Source organism: Polypterus senegalus, chromosome 7 (genome assembly GCF_016835505.1).
Source record: "Polypterus senegalus isolate Bchr_013 chromosome 7, ASM1683550v1, whole genome shotgun sequence".
NCBI classification, from domain to species: Eukaryota; Metazoa; Chordata; class Cladistia; order Polypteriformes; family Polypteridae; genus Polypterus; species Polypterus senegalus.
Window position 1 is genome coordinate 116,834,007 of NC_053160.1, and position 15,736 is coordinate 116,849,742.

The 15,736-nt window shown below is 39.7% G+C and overlaps 2 long non-coding RNA genes across 2 annotated transcripts; both read right to left on the bottom strand.

The window, feature by feature from the left end:
- Positions 1 to 2,051: 2,051 nt before the first annotated feature.
- Positions 2,052 to 3,102, bottom strand: LOC120532182. Its single transcript, XR_005634241.1, has 3 exons — positions 3,078 to 3,102; positions 2,225 to 2,309; positions 2,052 to 2,108 (listed from the first exon to the last, which is right to left on the bottom strand). It is a non-coding gene; the product is annotated as an uncharacterized LOC120532182 (long non-coding RNA).
- A 1,234-nt stretch (positions 3,103 to 4,336) lies between these two features.
- On the bottom strand, positions 4,337 to 4,909 carry LOC120532183. The gene is made up of 3 exons (XR_005634242.1): positions 4,846 to 4,909; positions 4,510 to 4,652; positions 4,337 to 4,405 (listed from the first exon to the last, which is right to left on the bottom strand). It is a non-coding gene; the product is annotated as an uncharacterized LOC120532183 (long non-coding RNA).
- Positions 4,910 to 15,736: the final 10,827 nt, after the last annotated feature.

The window sequence follows — 15,736 nt, forward strand, 5'->3', positions numbered from 1 at the left end:
GTGGATCCAAAAGATGAGGCATTCTAATGCTCGTGTGGCCCGCTGGTATTTGGCTCTCCAGCCATACAGGTTTCAGGTATGCGTTATGTTGCGGGAAAAAGAATCTAGTGGCAGATTATTTATCCCGCACATATGACCTGAAATCTTGAGGGGGAGGGTGTGTGGTAATATGCACTACTGGCATTACCATTAATTAAATGAAATTAGTTTAGCGTCCTCTGCTGTGTAAAGAGGGAGGCTTTTGTTTGGAGGAAAAAATGTATAAAGAAAGGAAACTTACCTTTTTTCATTTATATAGTGCAGAAAGACGTCTTTGTTGACGATATTAGCGTCTTTTGGGGAGTGTCACAGCGGGTCTCATGTAGACTGGAGAGACAGCCTTGCCATTGACCGGCCGGGATGGCATTGTCGGTACCCACTCCTACACGCGTTTCCGCGACCTCATTAACTCTAAAGGAGTAAAAGAAAGTGCAAAGCGTCGTAGTATTAGTTTACCGCGGTCTAGTAAAGGGATCCCTTATTCGTAGTTGTCTGGGCTGTAGCTCAGGAGAAGGAGGAAAAGAATAGAAAGTGCTTACTTTCACTTTATGGCAGAAGTGCCGTTGGCGTCTCAGAAGCCGGCACAGCTATCTGCGCGCGCCGGCAGCTCCATTTTATAGTAATTGTGTGGGAAAGTAGACGCGCGCAAACGTGTTCACGTCATCGCGTACCTCGGGAGGGATGACGTGCAGCGTTTAATTGGTCAGCGTAGGGCCGAATACAAAAGGGAATCGTGGCCTCTAGAGGGGGTTCTTTCTGAATAGATCTTCTTAGAGAAAGGTACCTGACAGAACAGCATTACGGCTTGTGCTTTGTTTTTGTAAATATTTTTTCATATAAATATCTCTTGAATAACTTTGGTGGAGGTATTTATTGGGTTGTGGTTAGTGGTGCACTGTTTATTTTTGTATATACACTTTTTCTATATTTTTGAATATTTTTGGGTGAATCCTGTATTATACACTGTTTGGAGGAGCAGCTTCCTGACTTGGATCACTGTGGAGGAAGACAGCTTCACATTTTGTTTTTGTGTATATATTTGGATTTCATTAGTTTGTGTGTATTTTACTTTTTCTTTTGGGACTTTCAAGTAGCACTGTAAATATTGTATACAGTCATTTCTGGGCTCCATTTGATTGTTTTTGTGTGTCCTTTGGCATTGGACTGTGTTTTAATATATAAATTCCGCAGGACATTATTTTTGATTATTTTCTTTAAGTGCACCTGTAAATAAAACCTCACTTTATTTTTCAAAAAACCCAACCCTTTTTGTGTCTGTGTCTCCCTGTCTTACACCATCATCCTGGTCACGCTCGGTCCCACATACTAGACACCTAGAGTGTAGGCTGGTGATTCCAATTCCCACTACACGGGTGTCACATTTTGGTGGCAGCGGTGGGATCTGATCAGGTGTGCTAAAAGTAAGACAGTATTTTTGATTTTGGAGTACGGACGAAGACAGTTTTGGCAGTATGGCTCCAAAGAAGCCTCAAGGAGTTGGCACTCCAGACCGCAATACAGGAGTGGTCTCCGAGCAGCACAGGCAGGGAAGAAGTTCGAGTCACTGGGGATATCCGTACAGTGGAGACACTCTTGCGACAATTCATCGCTGTGCAGGAAGACAAAGACCAACGATTGGAACAGCGATTCAAAAGTCTGCAGCACCAGTTTGCCCAGCTACAGGGACAGGTGAATTTGGTGCAACAGTCGCAGTCCTCCAACCCGGATGAATCTGTAGAAAGAAGTAGAGGAGCCTCAGCAAGAACATGGGAATACCCTCGTCTGATGCCCTTCCAGGAGCCCGAGGACATAGAACATTACCTTTCAACATTCGAAAGGGTGGCTACAGTGTGTGACTGGCCAAGAGCAGATTGGGCAATCCGTCTTGTTCCTTTACTTACAGGAGGGGCCAGGGCGGCATTTTTGGCCATGCCAGTAGAGGAGTCCCTGATCTATGACTCATTAAAAGCTGCCATCCTAGAGAAGTACGAGATCAGCACCAAACGTACAGGGTGAGGTTCCGTTCTCTCGAATGGGAGGAAGGTCAGTCTCCTAAAGAACTTCTGACACTGTTGAAAGAATTATGCACTAAATGGTTACAACCCCAGAAACACTCAATAGACCAGATAATTGACTTTATTCTGTTAGAACAACTTTTGCAGGTATTTGATATTAAAATCCATACATGGGTAGAGGAGCATCGGCCAAAGACTTCCAAAGAAGCAGCGGAGCTGGCTGAGGTATTCCTGGCTGCCCATCGTCCAAGGAACCTGCGGAAGGAGGATAAAGTCATTCAGAGGCCCAGAACAACAGCTAAGCCCACAGGTATGTCTCGGGTGAAATGGGTCGTGGTCCTACAAGATTAGTCAACCCACCTGCAAAGCCAGATTATAGGGAGGGTTGGTTGTGTCATGGTTGTGGACAGAAAGGCCATCTAATTAAGTTTTGTCCAAACAAACGTAAGGAGGCAAAATTTTGTTTTGTTCCATGCCCCCTACCTGAGAAGAAGACACCTTTTAAGAATAGGGAGAAAATTCTAAGGGTTACTATGGCAGGTAAACTGTACCCTGCATTAATAGATACAGGAAGCACCCAGTCTCTGGTGAGGAAAGACTGTTTGGTCGACCAAGTGGTACAGTCAGGTCAGCAGGTAGTATTGAGGTGTGTCCATGGTGAAGAAGTCACCTATCCTCTTGTCCGGGTGAACCTGGAGATTCAAGGTTTGGGATATGAGTTGCCCATGGGCGTATTAGACAACATGCCTTACCCAATTCTACTAGGGTTGGACGTGCGGGATCGAAGATCTCTTACAGAGTACTCTGCAGGCGGAGACTCTGATGGTCACAAGGGCCCAGGCGGCAAGGCAAAGCAAGATGCCCAGGATGGCTGGGATGTGCTGCCATTTGGGGAAGCTGACAAGACAGGCACGGTCCGTAAAGCCCGTAGTCAGAGAAGGCGTGAGAAGCTCTGGGGCGTTCCCCAGAAGCAGGGTGAGCTCATATTGCCTTTGGATCTCACAGGAAACAGTAGCGACTTACCGAGTGATGTGGCTTCCGCTCAGCGGAACGACCCCAGTCTGCGTGTCTGCTTTGACAAGGCCACAAAGGGTTCGCAGTCTAAGACAGGAGAGAAATTTATTATTAAAGATGACCTCCTGTATCATCAAGATGACCATGGGCAGAGATTGGTGTTGCCATCTAGTCTGAGGGCAAAAGTGTTACAGATTAGCCATAGCATTCCCTGGTCAGGTCATTTGGGGCAAGTAAAACATCTGATAGGCTAGCACGGCATTTCTATTGGCCAGGATGGACTAAAGACGTAACAAATTATATAAAAGCATGTGCAGAGTGTCAGAAAGTTGGACCAGTGAAGAGAGGAGACAAAGTTCCACTAATACCTTTGCCTGTAGTGGAAGAGCCTTTTTCCAGAATAGCGGTTGATATTGTGGGTCCTGTCGAACGTAGCACTGGACATAAATATATTCTGGTAGTGTGGGACTACGCAACCCGGTTCCCAGAAGCCTTTCCCTGAAGAAAACAAATGCAAGTAACATTGTGAGGGCTCTAATACAGCTATTTGCCAGAGTGGGGATCCCAAGAGAAATGTTAACTGACCAGGGGTCCAATCTAACAGCAAAATTGATAAGACAGGTGAATAGTTTGTTAGGAATTCGGGGTTTAAGGACCACACCCTATCACCCGCAGACGGATGGGCTAGTGGAGCGATTTAATGCCACCTTAAAACAGATGCTGAGGAAATTTGTTAGCGTGACTGGATCAGATTGGGATCAGTGGCTACCATACCTGTTGTTTGCTTACCGGGAGGTTCCGAGGCATCTACTGGATTCTCTCCGTTTGAGCTATTGTATGGTCGGCATGTGCGACCCCTTTCTGTGCTAAAGGAAACCCTAGAGGGAGATAGAGACAGAACTGAGTCACAAAATGTGCTAACTTTTGTCCTTAAGTTGCAGGAAAAATTCGCCAACCTGTCGCAGTTTGTTAAAGCAAATATGGAAAACGCACAAGCCAAGCAGAAAGCGTGGTATGACAAGGCAGTCAGAGACCGAAAACTTACAGTTGGACAGAAGGTACTGTTATTATTGCCTACTTCAGAGAGCAGTCTTTTAGCCAAGTGGCAAGGGCCATACACAGTAGTTGCTCAAAAGGTCCTGTCACTTATGAGATTGATATGCCTGATCACCCTAGGAAATTAAGGCAAACTTTTCATATTAATATGCTGAAGCCATGGCAGGAATATACTAACCCTTCAAGTCAGCTATTGATTAGTAGCGTTCGAAGAAGAGGAATCGGAGGAGCAGTACTTGCCATCTTGCAGAGAAGTCCAAGTGGGACCATCATTGGAACATCTTGAAGAGACAAAAAGAGCAGAAGTACAACAATTGATTCCAGAGGGTCTGTTTGGATCTTTGCCTGGTAGGACTCCTCTCATACATCATGATATTCGCCTTACATCCCCAGGTCCTGTGAGAACATCCTACTGTAGAATTCCTGCACGCCTACAAGAGGTTTTCCGAGAGGAGCTGGAACAGATGAAAGATTTAGGCATCATCGAACCTTCAGTGAGTGACTGGTGTAGTCCTGTGGTACTCGTTCCTAAAAAGAACGGACAGATGAGATTCTGTGTGGATTACAGTAAGCTTAACGCCATCTCAGCTTTTGATACCTACCCAATGCCTAGAGTGGACGAGGTGGTAGAGCAGCTAGGTCCAGCAAAATATTTAACAACAATTGATCTTTGCAAAGGTTATTGGCAGGTCCCACTCACCGATGAGGCAAAACCACTTACCGCTTTCAGGGCTCCCGGAGGTTTGTACCAGTTCACGGTCATGCCATTTGGGTTGCATGGAGCGCGCGAACTTCCAGCCTCATGGACAAAGTGCTGCAAGGAGCAGAGAGGTATGCTAGAGCCTACATAGATGATGTGGTAGTATACAGTAAGACCTGGGAGGAGCATCTAAAACAACTGGCGGATGTGTTTGAAAGGTTAAAAACAGCTGGGCTTGTGGTTAACCCTGAAAAAACAGTCATTGCCAAAGAGGAAGTGCAATACCTTGGTACACCATAGGGGGCGGTTTGATCCGACCCCAAATTGACAAAATGGCCGCTATAAAGGATCGTCCGTGTCCTGGAACAAAGAAGCAGGTCCGGTCATTCCTTGGTTTGGTGGGGTGGTACAGAAGATTTATCCCCAATTTTTCTGATATTGCAGCACCCCTCACCGACCTGCTTAAAGGATCTGCACCACGAAACGTCAAATGGACAGAGTCATGTGAAAATGCCTTTCAATCTCTGAAAAAAATATTTTGTAAGAATGTTGTATTGCATTGTCCTGACTTTGCAAAACCTTTTACTTTGCAGGTTGATGCCTCGGGGGGAAGGTTTGGGAGCAGCCTTGATGCAGGGAGAGGGTGACGAGAAGAGGCCAATTTTGTTTATTAGTAGGAAGCTGTTTGACCGAGAGAAGAAGTACGCTACCTTAGAGAAAGAAGGATTAGCAATAAAATGGGCTGTAGATAGCCTTAAGTATTATCTACTGTCCAACGAATTTATTGTGGAGAGCGACCACCGAGCATTGCAGTGGATCCAAAAGATGAGGCATTCTAATGCTCGTGTGGCCGCTGGTATTTGGCTCTCCAGCCATACAGGTTTCAGGTATGCGTTATGTTGCGGGGAAAAAGAATCTAGTGGCAGATTATTTATCCCGCACATATGACCTGAAATCTTGAGGGGGAGGGTGTGTGGTAATATGCACTACTGGCATTACCATTAATTAAATGAAATTAGTTTAGCGTCCTCTGCTGTGTAAAGAGGGAGGCTTTTGTTTGGAGGAAAAAATGTATAAAGAAAGGAAACTTACCTTTTTTCATTTATATAGTGCAGAAAGACGTCTTTGTTGACGATATTAGCGTCTTTTGGGGAGTGTCACAGCGGGTCTCATGTAGACTGGAGAGACAGCCTTGCCATTGACCGGCCGGGATGGCATTGTCGGTACCCACTCCTACACGCGCTTTCCCGACCTCATTAACTCTAAAGGAGTAAAAGAAAGTGCAAAGCATCGTAGTATTAGTTTACCGCGGTCTAGTAAAGGGATCCCTTATTCGTAGTTGTCTGGGCTGTAGCTCAGGAGAAGGAGGAAAAGAATAGAAAGTGCTTACTTTCACTTTATGGCAGAAGTGCCGTTGGCGTCTCAGAAGCCGGCACAGCTATCTGCGCGCTACCGGCAGCTCCATTTTATAGTAATTGTGTGGGAAAGTAGACGCCGCTTTTAACGTGTTCACGCCATCGCGTACCTCGGGAGGGATGACGTAGCGTTTAATTGGTCAGCGTAGGGGCCGAATACAAAAGGGAATCGTGGCCTCTAGAGGGGGTTCTTTCTGAATAGATCTTCTTAGAGAAAGGTACCTGACAGAACAGCATTACGGCTTGTGCTTTGTTTTTGTAAATATTTTTTTCATATAAATATCTCTTGAATAACTTTGGTGGAGGTATTTATTGGGTTGTGGTTAGTGGTGCACTGTTTATTTTTGTATATACACTTTTTCTATATTTTTGAATATTTTTGGGTGAATCCTGTATTATACACTGTTTGGAGGAGCAGCTTCCTGACTTGGATCACTGTGGAGGAAGACAGCTTCACATTTTGTTTTTGTGTATATATTTGGATTTCATTAGTTTGTGTGTATTTTACTTTTTCTTTTGGGACTTTCAAGTAGCACTGTAAATATTGTATACAGTCATTTCTGGGCTCCATTTGATTGTTTTTGTGTGTCCTTTGCGGCATTGGACTGTGTTTTAATATATAAATTCCGCAGGACATTATTTTTGATTATTTTCTTTAAGTGCACCTGTAAATAAAACCTCACTTTATTTTTCAAAAAACCCAACCCTTTTTGTGTCTGTGTCTCCCTGTCTTACACCATCATCCTGGTCACGCTCGGTCCCACATACTAGACACCTAGAGTGTAGGCTGGTGATTCCAATTCCCACTACACGGGGTGTCACACTCAGATGATTCCTTCCACAACCCAAAACTATCCATATAAAAATGATTAATACAAAATATAAAGTAAAAATACATAAAACAAATTAACCTGCATTTTACCTTTAAAAAGAATCATTGCTGGTGTGAGTTTCTAAACTCTTGTGGGATTCCACCCAATGGGATGACACGCGGAAGAGTGTCCCAAAGCAATCACAGTCTCCCAGCGCTGTAGCAGTTCGCTGTATAAGCGTATCCAAAAAGATTGCGGACATGCAGACGGAGAATAGGAGACGATTGCCCTCAAGAGGAGAGAGAGAGAGAAAGAGAGACAGGGAGTCAGGGAGACAGAGAGACGGAGACGCGAGCGACAGAGAGAGATAAGGAGAGAGAGAAGAACCATCAGCTCAGTTGTGATCACATGATGCTCAGCAGACAAAGAGTATCCATACTACTCGTATTGCAAGACATCGCTTGTTTATCAAGTCAAAATTTATTAAAAAATTTAGCTCGTCTTGCAAAACACTTGTAAACCAAGTTACTCGCAAACCGAGGTTCCACTGTACAGTGTAACTACGAGTTATTACTCCATACTTACTGTGTAATGCAAAGTAACTCTATAGTTAATTACGCAGTTGTCATTGTTATTCCACAGTTTATATAATTACAATGTAACAATTTATCACTGATCCAAAAAAAAAGTGTAATTACATAGTTACATTATATCTGTACTTTTCAAAATGTAATAAAAACATCAGGGTATGTAACTACAACTATGTAACAGATGTTCCATGGTCTGGGCAATTGTAATGGAGAATAACAGTGATAACTGCATAGGTTTTTGATGATATTTCAAGATCTTTTTTAAATGGTGAAAACACCTTTGCAAAATGTTTAACGCTTTTGTCTTACGGATCCATTATCCTGAGATGGGATTCTGACTGGAGAGTTGTGTAAAATTTGTAATTTGTATGTTCTACCCATGTCTCCCTATGTCTTCTTCATGGGTTTTACTGCGACATCCCAACGACATGTAGGTTGGGTTACGTGGCCATATTTGTGAGAGCGTGAGTGCTGGTATGTTTGTCAGTGGGCCTTGCAATGGGATGGCACCCCATCCTGGGCTGTTTACTGCCTTGTGCCCAGTGATGCTTGGAATGGCTCTGCGACCATGTCTAAATTGATTGAATGATGCAAGTTTGGCAGTATTATGTTAGGGATGGGTATAATAATAGGCCAAAAAAATTCAACAAAAAATAGTGTAACACAACTACAAGAATGTGACAAATGCTTGTTTAAGCAAAACATGTCAAGTGAGGTGCCTCTCTAGATTTTGCATTTTTCAGCAATAAAGTCATCTTTTGGAAGCAATTGTACCAGCAGGATCAGTGACAATAATATAATTGTCTTTTGGCAGTATTACAGTGGAAAGGTATATTAAGGTCCATAAGAAATCACCATCTGATTTATGAATTTGTTACTCCTTAAGATACCATTAACAAAGCACACAATCCAAAAGTGGTATCTAACTGCAATTACATATGTTAGGATGCAAAGGATTACTCGGGGGGTTTTGGAGATGGCTGCAACATATTTGCAAGCAAATAAATGTCTGCTCTTTTCATTGTGATTTTCAAGTATTGTTGGTTAGTTGTCTCAAATGTCGATACACATCCAGGTAAATTCATTTTTCCAAAATCTGGTAATCAATGGTAAAAAGTCTACAAGCAGAGAAGATCCAAACATAACATGGTTTAAGCATATGCACCAGTGTTTAGACTCAAAAGGGACATCAAGATTGCTGACAATCAGACACTGAAGACATCTAAAACACACAGCATAAACAAGAAATGCTGGATTGGAAGAGGATTCAAGTACGCTGTGGTTACATAATACTCAGAAGGGACTTGCAGACTGGGGAGTAAATGTCAGCATGTTGTGCTTACACATTACTTACCTAGGAACTGACTACTTGTAAAATGTAACACCTTTGGGAACAGAATGTGCTTACCATGTATTTACTCTGCACTTACACAGGAATGGCCTACTTGATGTAAAGTGTACTTTGGTAACAGCACGTACTTACCATGTATTTACTCTGTACTTACATGGGAATGGCCTACTTAATGTAAAGTGTAACTCCTCTGGGAACAGAATGTACAGTACTTACCATGTATTCAATCTGTACTTATGCAGGAATTGTTTACATGTAAAGTGTACTCCTTTGGAAACAGAATATAATTACCAAGTACTAATTCTGTACTTGCATTGAATACTTGAAGAAGTAGTAAAAGAACATACTGTTTTTATAATTCTGTATGATACATTATTCATGATTATTCTACAAATTATATTAAGGTTGTCAGGTATGAATAAGAATGTAACATTTCAAAATGTTTACAATTATAAAAAGACAAGAAAACTAGAAGCCATGAAATCTGTGTACTTTTTATTGTAAATTCACTTTTCAGAAACACATTAATCCAACCGTCCATTATAGAAATAATATACAGGATATACAGCATTAAACAACATATCAAATAATGCAGGCCATGGATGAAGATGTTTTAACCACAAAACACCAACTATATAATATTGTAAAACTTTTTAATAAATCAAAAGAAAATGTAACAACATGTAACTAACACATTTTATATTGTATAGGTTTTATTTCCTATTATATAGGTAATGGGCAAGACCTTTGTTCATCTTTCATTTCTTTAATAATCTGTTTTATTTCTGGGGTCATGCAGCCTGAACATTGCTTTGCATAATCTAGAAGTTTTTCCTGTGATGGCTTAAAACTATTTATTTCTGACAAGAAATCAGGTGCCACTATCATAAGTTCTGCCAATGGTGCTGTTAATGCCAGAGTATTTCGGTCAACATTTACTTTTCTAAAAGCTTTTTTCATACTTCCCTCAGATCTAAAGTTGCGAAGTACTTTCTTTTATCTTCTTAGTACATCCTCTGGTGTTTTAGCTATTCAGGAAAAAAAAAGAAGCAGCAAAGTTAGAACTGTGAAACACAATCTGGAGAATACACGAGTGTTGTGATGTAGGATTTTGCATATAACTTGATAAATGTTTTGTATGTCTTTATTTATAATTTAGGCAAACCAAGTGGTGAGAGGTATTCATGTTTGCCTTCCCCCATCCCCCTTTTTACGACTGTCTCTTTGTAATTTTATGACAGGATTTGGGGGGATGTGTCTTAAACCAGTTTGATCTCCCACACAAAGCCAGGTTAGCTTAACATATGGTCTTGGGGGGGTTGAGGTGTTAAATGTACTATTGCTCCCATTGGTCTGAGGTAGGGCTGTTTGGAATTGGCTAGTCTCAGAGGCCTTTAAGTACCATGATGTCCTATTGGTTCTAGGAATTGGAGAGAACATCTATAAATGTACATGCTCAACCACATTCTCGCTCTCTGACTGACCCACATATGATGAAGAAGCATCTCTTGCTCTGACTGACATATGATGGAAGAAGCATCTCTCTTGCTAACCTGTGATGATGAAGACAACACAATGAAGAGCACAGCTCAGCAGCCATATTGAACAGACATGTGGCTGAAAGCTGAGCACCAACGATGCCTTAACTAGAGACATTTTAAGTAACTGCAAGTCTGTGTGCCACCTGAATTACACATCACCATTTTATCAGGTTGTATGGTTGCCAATATTCAAATGTACTTTGCATTTTGTTATTATTTATGAATATTATCAGTAATACATTATTTTATGTGTAACTTAACTCCTGCTTGTCTTTTTACTACATCTAATTGCCTGAGGTTATAGATATAGAAGGGAAGGTGGGGATAAATTATATACAGTGGTAAGTCTGTGAGATTAGGTATTCTAAGGCTACATATTAATAATACAATAGGAGACAGTAGAGCAATATATATATTACTTTACCAAGATAAAACAACGAGGATCACTTTCTTTTAATTTATTCAAATCAGTTTTTGCTATTTTGCATTAATGAATAAGAAGAACCAAAATTATATCTATGAGTTAACTACCTTATATAACATGTTTTTTTATGAAATGTCATAACTCTTATGCTGTAAACTATATTTTAAAAATATAAATATGTTTTCACTGTATTTAAAATATTTGTGGAAATCTACCATTATACATCAGGAAACATAATAAATACCTGGCATCAAAAAATGTTTAATAAAAAGTTGTGAATTACATTAAAGTACCAAGTAAATCTATTATAGCAAAGAAAATGTGCTTCATTTTGAAAAATAAAAATTATACATGACATAATTCTAATGCATATCTAAACAAAAAGATCTCCAAAAATCTCATGCTGGTTGTGTATCCTTGTAGATAATACGATGGAACTTAAACCATATGGTTTTAGAGTCAAAACCTAACTTTGAATAACAATGTGACCTTTGGAGAGCTTTTAAACTTCTAGCATTGTGACAGCATTTATCATACCTCGTGTTGAAACTTACAACTCTTTTCTTTGATTTCTTTTTCTTTTCTTCTAGACTTATATCACTTGACGAAGTAGAAAATGAATCAGATGTAGATGATGTCAATGAACTTTAACTTGAGCTGTCATATTTTCCCCTTTTGGCACTTGGTTTGCCTAAAGATAATTTAAAGCTTCAATAGCATACTCATAATTCATATTTTGACAAATTTAAACAACCATTTCATTATATTATACTATTAAGTATATAAAAAGTACTAAAAAAGTAGCAAATTATTCATATTAATATGGAATTTGTTATTGCAATACATAATTTGAGAAATCTGATACAAACATAATTTAACTAAAGCTTATAGTAGTTTCGTCAAATGCAGTTTGCTATACAAAAAATATAATTAAAAATAAGGAAGTAAAGTGGTATGGGAAAAAACTAACTGGCATTAGCTGTTAAACGGTCCAAATTCTTTCGTAGAAAGCCCCGCTCCACCTGAAGCTCTAATACTTTCTTATCCATCACAGCAAGCTTATTTCGGAGCTTAACATTTTCTCGCTTCACACGGAGTGTAAAGTGCAGTAGCAGTCGGAGCTCCATCATCAAGATCTATATTGAAACAAGGATATATATAATTATAATTATTCATGAAAAGGCATCAAAAGTAAAAAAAAAAAAAACCTACAAAGAAAATTGCAAATATTTACATTGTAATACAAAACATTAAGACTAAAATATTGCTCTAACTTTGCCTGAAATTCAGTTCAGAATTTCTAATTCTAAAACCACCTCAATATAACATATCTGAATGAACTGCAAAAAATTTACATTACCTTTATCTGATTCTGCAGGAGTGACCATTTTATCTTTTTCTGTTGGCGTATGTTCGGCATCTCCCACAATTGTCTCCTCATTAACAGTACATGTAGTTACTTCTACAGTATCGCTGATGTTTTTGAGACAATCTGTTTATTTTTTCTTGATGACTTCTGTGGAACCATTGAAACTACATGTAAAGGCAAAAAGGTTAAAGAAAGGGTCGTTTTTTTACCCGCGTAGCCTACTGTTTAAATGTGCTTTTTCCCGTTATTAAAGTACGCATCCACCTGCGGCAGAGCAGACGCCAATTCAATATACTTAACCAGCAGTTGCATAGTTATTGAGAATACCAATAACTGGCATGACTTAGGTTTATTGGTGAAAATCCCTACAATGATGCCACCCGAACTGCAAGTTGAGTAATATGACCTCAGGTGACTGCGCCTTTATAACGCTGTAGAAGTACATTTTTGTCTTAATCCTACATAATTTAGATATGTTTCCAGACTACGCCATACTGACTACAACTAAAATAAAAACACATTTTATTATAAAAACTCACCTTTTCTATTCAAAGTTTGCAACTCGTAAATTACAACACTCTTCCCACCGCTAAACTATCAAATCCATATGAACATGAACATGAACTATCATGTACAGATTGCATTGCTTTCACCCTATTGGGCAGAACTGCGCGGGTTTAGGAGATCCAAACGGAAGTAACACCTTTAGGAGTGTTTAATAGGAACATATAAAGTTAAAGATGCTTTTAATGCATTATTGTTACATACTTTAGAAATCATGTACTGCAAGCATTGTACCTATTTACCTTTAACAAAATGTTGCGTTAATATGAAGCAATTTAATAAAATGCCGTCTCTTGCCGACGACCACAACACATACTGTATTTGGTTGGCGGCAACTTTAATAATAAGAATTTTATTAAGTGGTTGCAACGAAAAAGATTGCCATGTAAAAGCATTCGCTGCTAACTTTTCGGGCAAAGGTTGAAACTGTCACATCATTCGTGTCGGTATGGCTATATTTGGTAAGGTTTTTTTTTTTGTTTTTTTAAGAAGTCCATACGATCCGTACGTTATAGTTCCATTTCTAAGCATTCTCTTGTTTCATTGGAAAATTGGATGAGGTTTATACATCGGTAAGTTAATTGTTGCACAACAGATGATTCATAACCATCCTGATTTTTAAAAGCACTGCACTGACACTAAATATTTGTTAGCTTTTAAAGGGTCTTTATTTGAGGCAAATTGATATGATTCAGGATGGCATAGTGAGAAGCTCAAGTACACTGACTAAAATGACAAAGCGTCTTACTGTAGAAAGGTAATACTGACTTGTACAGTTGGTTTATTTATGTTTTGTTTTTACCTGATTAGATGATAAAATATTTAAAGACAACACCCAGAATATGAATATTCCCAGATATAAAATTAATAAATTTATGTTTTATTATTTTGTACTGTTGTTCCTTATTTGAATTTTATGCACTGGTAAATGTAGCAACTGTGATTATGTGCTGTGTAAAATATACATTTATTTGCTAAAAATAAAAAAATAAAAAATTGATTATTTTGGATTATCAAAATATTTTTCACTGTGGTGGGCCGGTAACCTGCCCAGGTTTTGTTTCCTGCCTTGCGCCCTGTGTTGGCTGGGATTGGCTCCAGCAGACTCCCGTGACCCTGTAGTTAGAATATAGCAGGTTGGATAATGGATGCATGGATGAAAAATAGTTTTCATTTTTTAAAAGGAAACATTTTTCATATTGACTGAAATTTGTAATTAAACATTTCTTGTTAAGCAGAGTATCAGTTTAATCTTTTTGCATTTTAGTTGGATTTTTAACCACAGTTAAGAGGTTAAACTTAGAATTTAGTTAAAATGGCCAGTGTGTTTGTAACACTAACAGTAAACAATTGTATCTTTAAATGCACAAACTTCTCCTTAGTAAAAATATCCATCCATCCATTTTCCAACTCGCTATATCCTAGCTACAGGCTCACGGGGGTCTGCTGGAGCCAATCCCAGCCAACACAGGGCGCAAGGCAGGAACCAATCCCGGGCAGGTGCCAAACCAACTGCAGGACACACACAAACACACCAAGCACACACTAGGGCCAATTTAGAATTGCCAATCCACCTAGCCCATATGTCTTTGGACTGTGGGAGGAAACCGGAGAACCCGGAGGAAACCCACGCAGACACGGGGAGAACAGGCAAAACTCCACGCAGGGAGGACCCGGGAAGCAAACCCGGGTCTCCTAACTGCGAGGCAGCAGCGCTACCACTGTGCCACCGTGCCACCCATTAGTAAAAATATGGAATGTAAAATCTTTCTCACTTCTTGAATTAAAATTAATTCATTTGTATTTGTCAATCAAACAATATACCAGCATCTAACACAACACAATATATGGGGTAGAATTTTTCGTTTCTTTGTTACCATTTCTTTCTAAGAAACTGATATCATTTATTAGTATTTATATTTATATTATTTTTATAAAAATATTTTTGATTAATTTGTTCACATGAATCATATTTTGAAGGTGTGTGTTAAAGCAATAAAGAGGCTTAAAAGGAAGAATTATCTAAAAATCGGGGGCCATAAAAGATTTGTTGTTATCGATGAATCAAAATTCTCTCATAAAAGAAAGGTATTACACAATGTTTTTGCTATGTATATATATATGTTTTGAGCAATTTATTTCATTTAGAATATATAATAGTATGAAGACTTCTGGCACCACCTAAAAGAGCTTCAATGAAATCAAAACTAAGAAAAAAATGTTTTACTGTTTTTGCATAGTCAAACAGCATTGTTCAAGGTGTTTTGCATGTGCAGTATAAAACAAATGCTTTGTCATCAACAACTGCACCTCTGGCAAATATCTATATATGTATACTGTATATATAATTCACTAAGGCAAGACAACCATGGAAAGCACGCCGGAAGGGGGGTGGATTCACTAAGCCGCCGACAAGTGAGACACCTATGGTGCACGCAGGAAGGAGCCACGCCCACCAACTCCAAGACCATTGGATACGATGACAACTCGCAGGGCCACGCCCACCAACTCGGACGTGACGACACAGAAAAAATGTCGTCATTTATATTCGTCTGTCATAGAGGCCACATGCAGTGCAGGTCAGGTTAATGTCATGTGCATGTCATGCACCTCCGAGCTACGTTGAGTGTTCGTAGAGGCATGTTTCTCGCGGAGGTGAATCACCATATGCAGCGTGTGAAACGGTTTGTGAGGGGTATCCCATGGGATCCTTAAAACATTCCTTTACAGCTGAGGTTAAAACACAATGAAGTGAGCAGTCTTTAAAAAACGAGTTTTCGGTTACGACGCACGACCGCGTGCACCATAGCAAACTGTTTTACACGCTACATACAGCAATTCGCTTC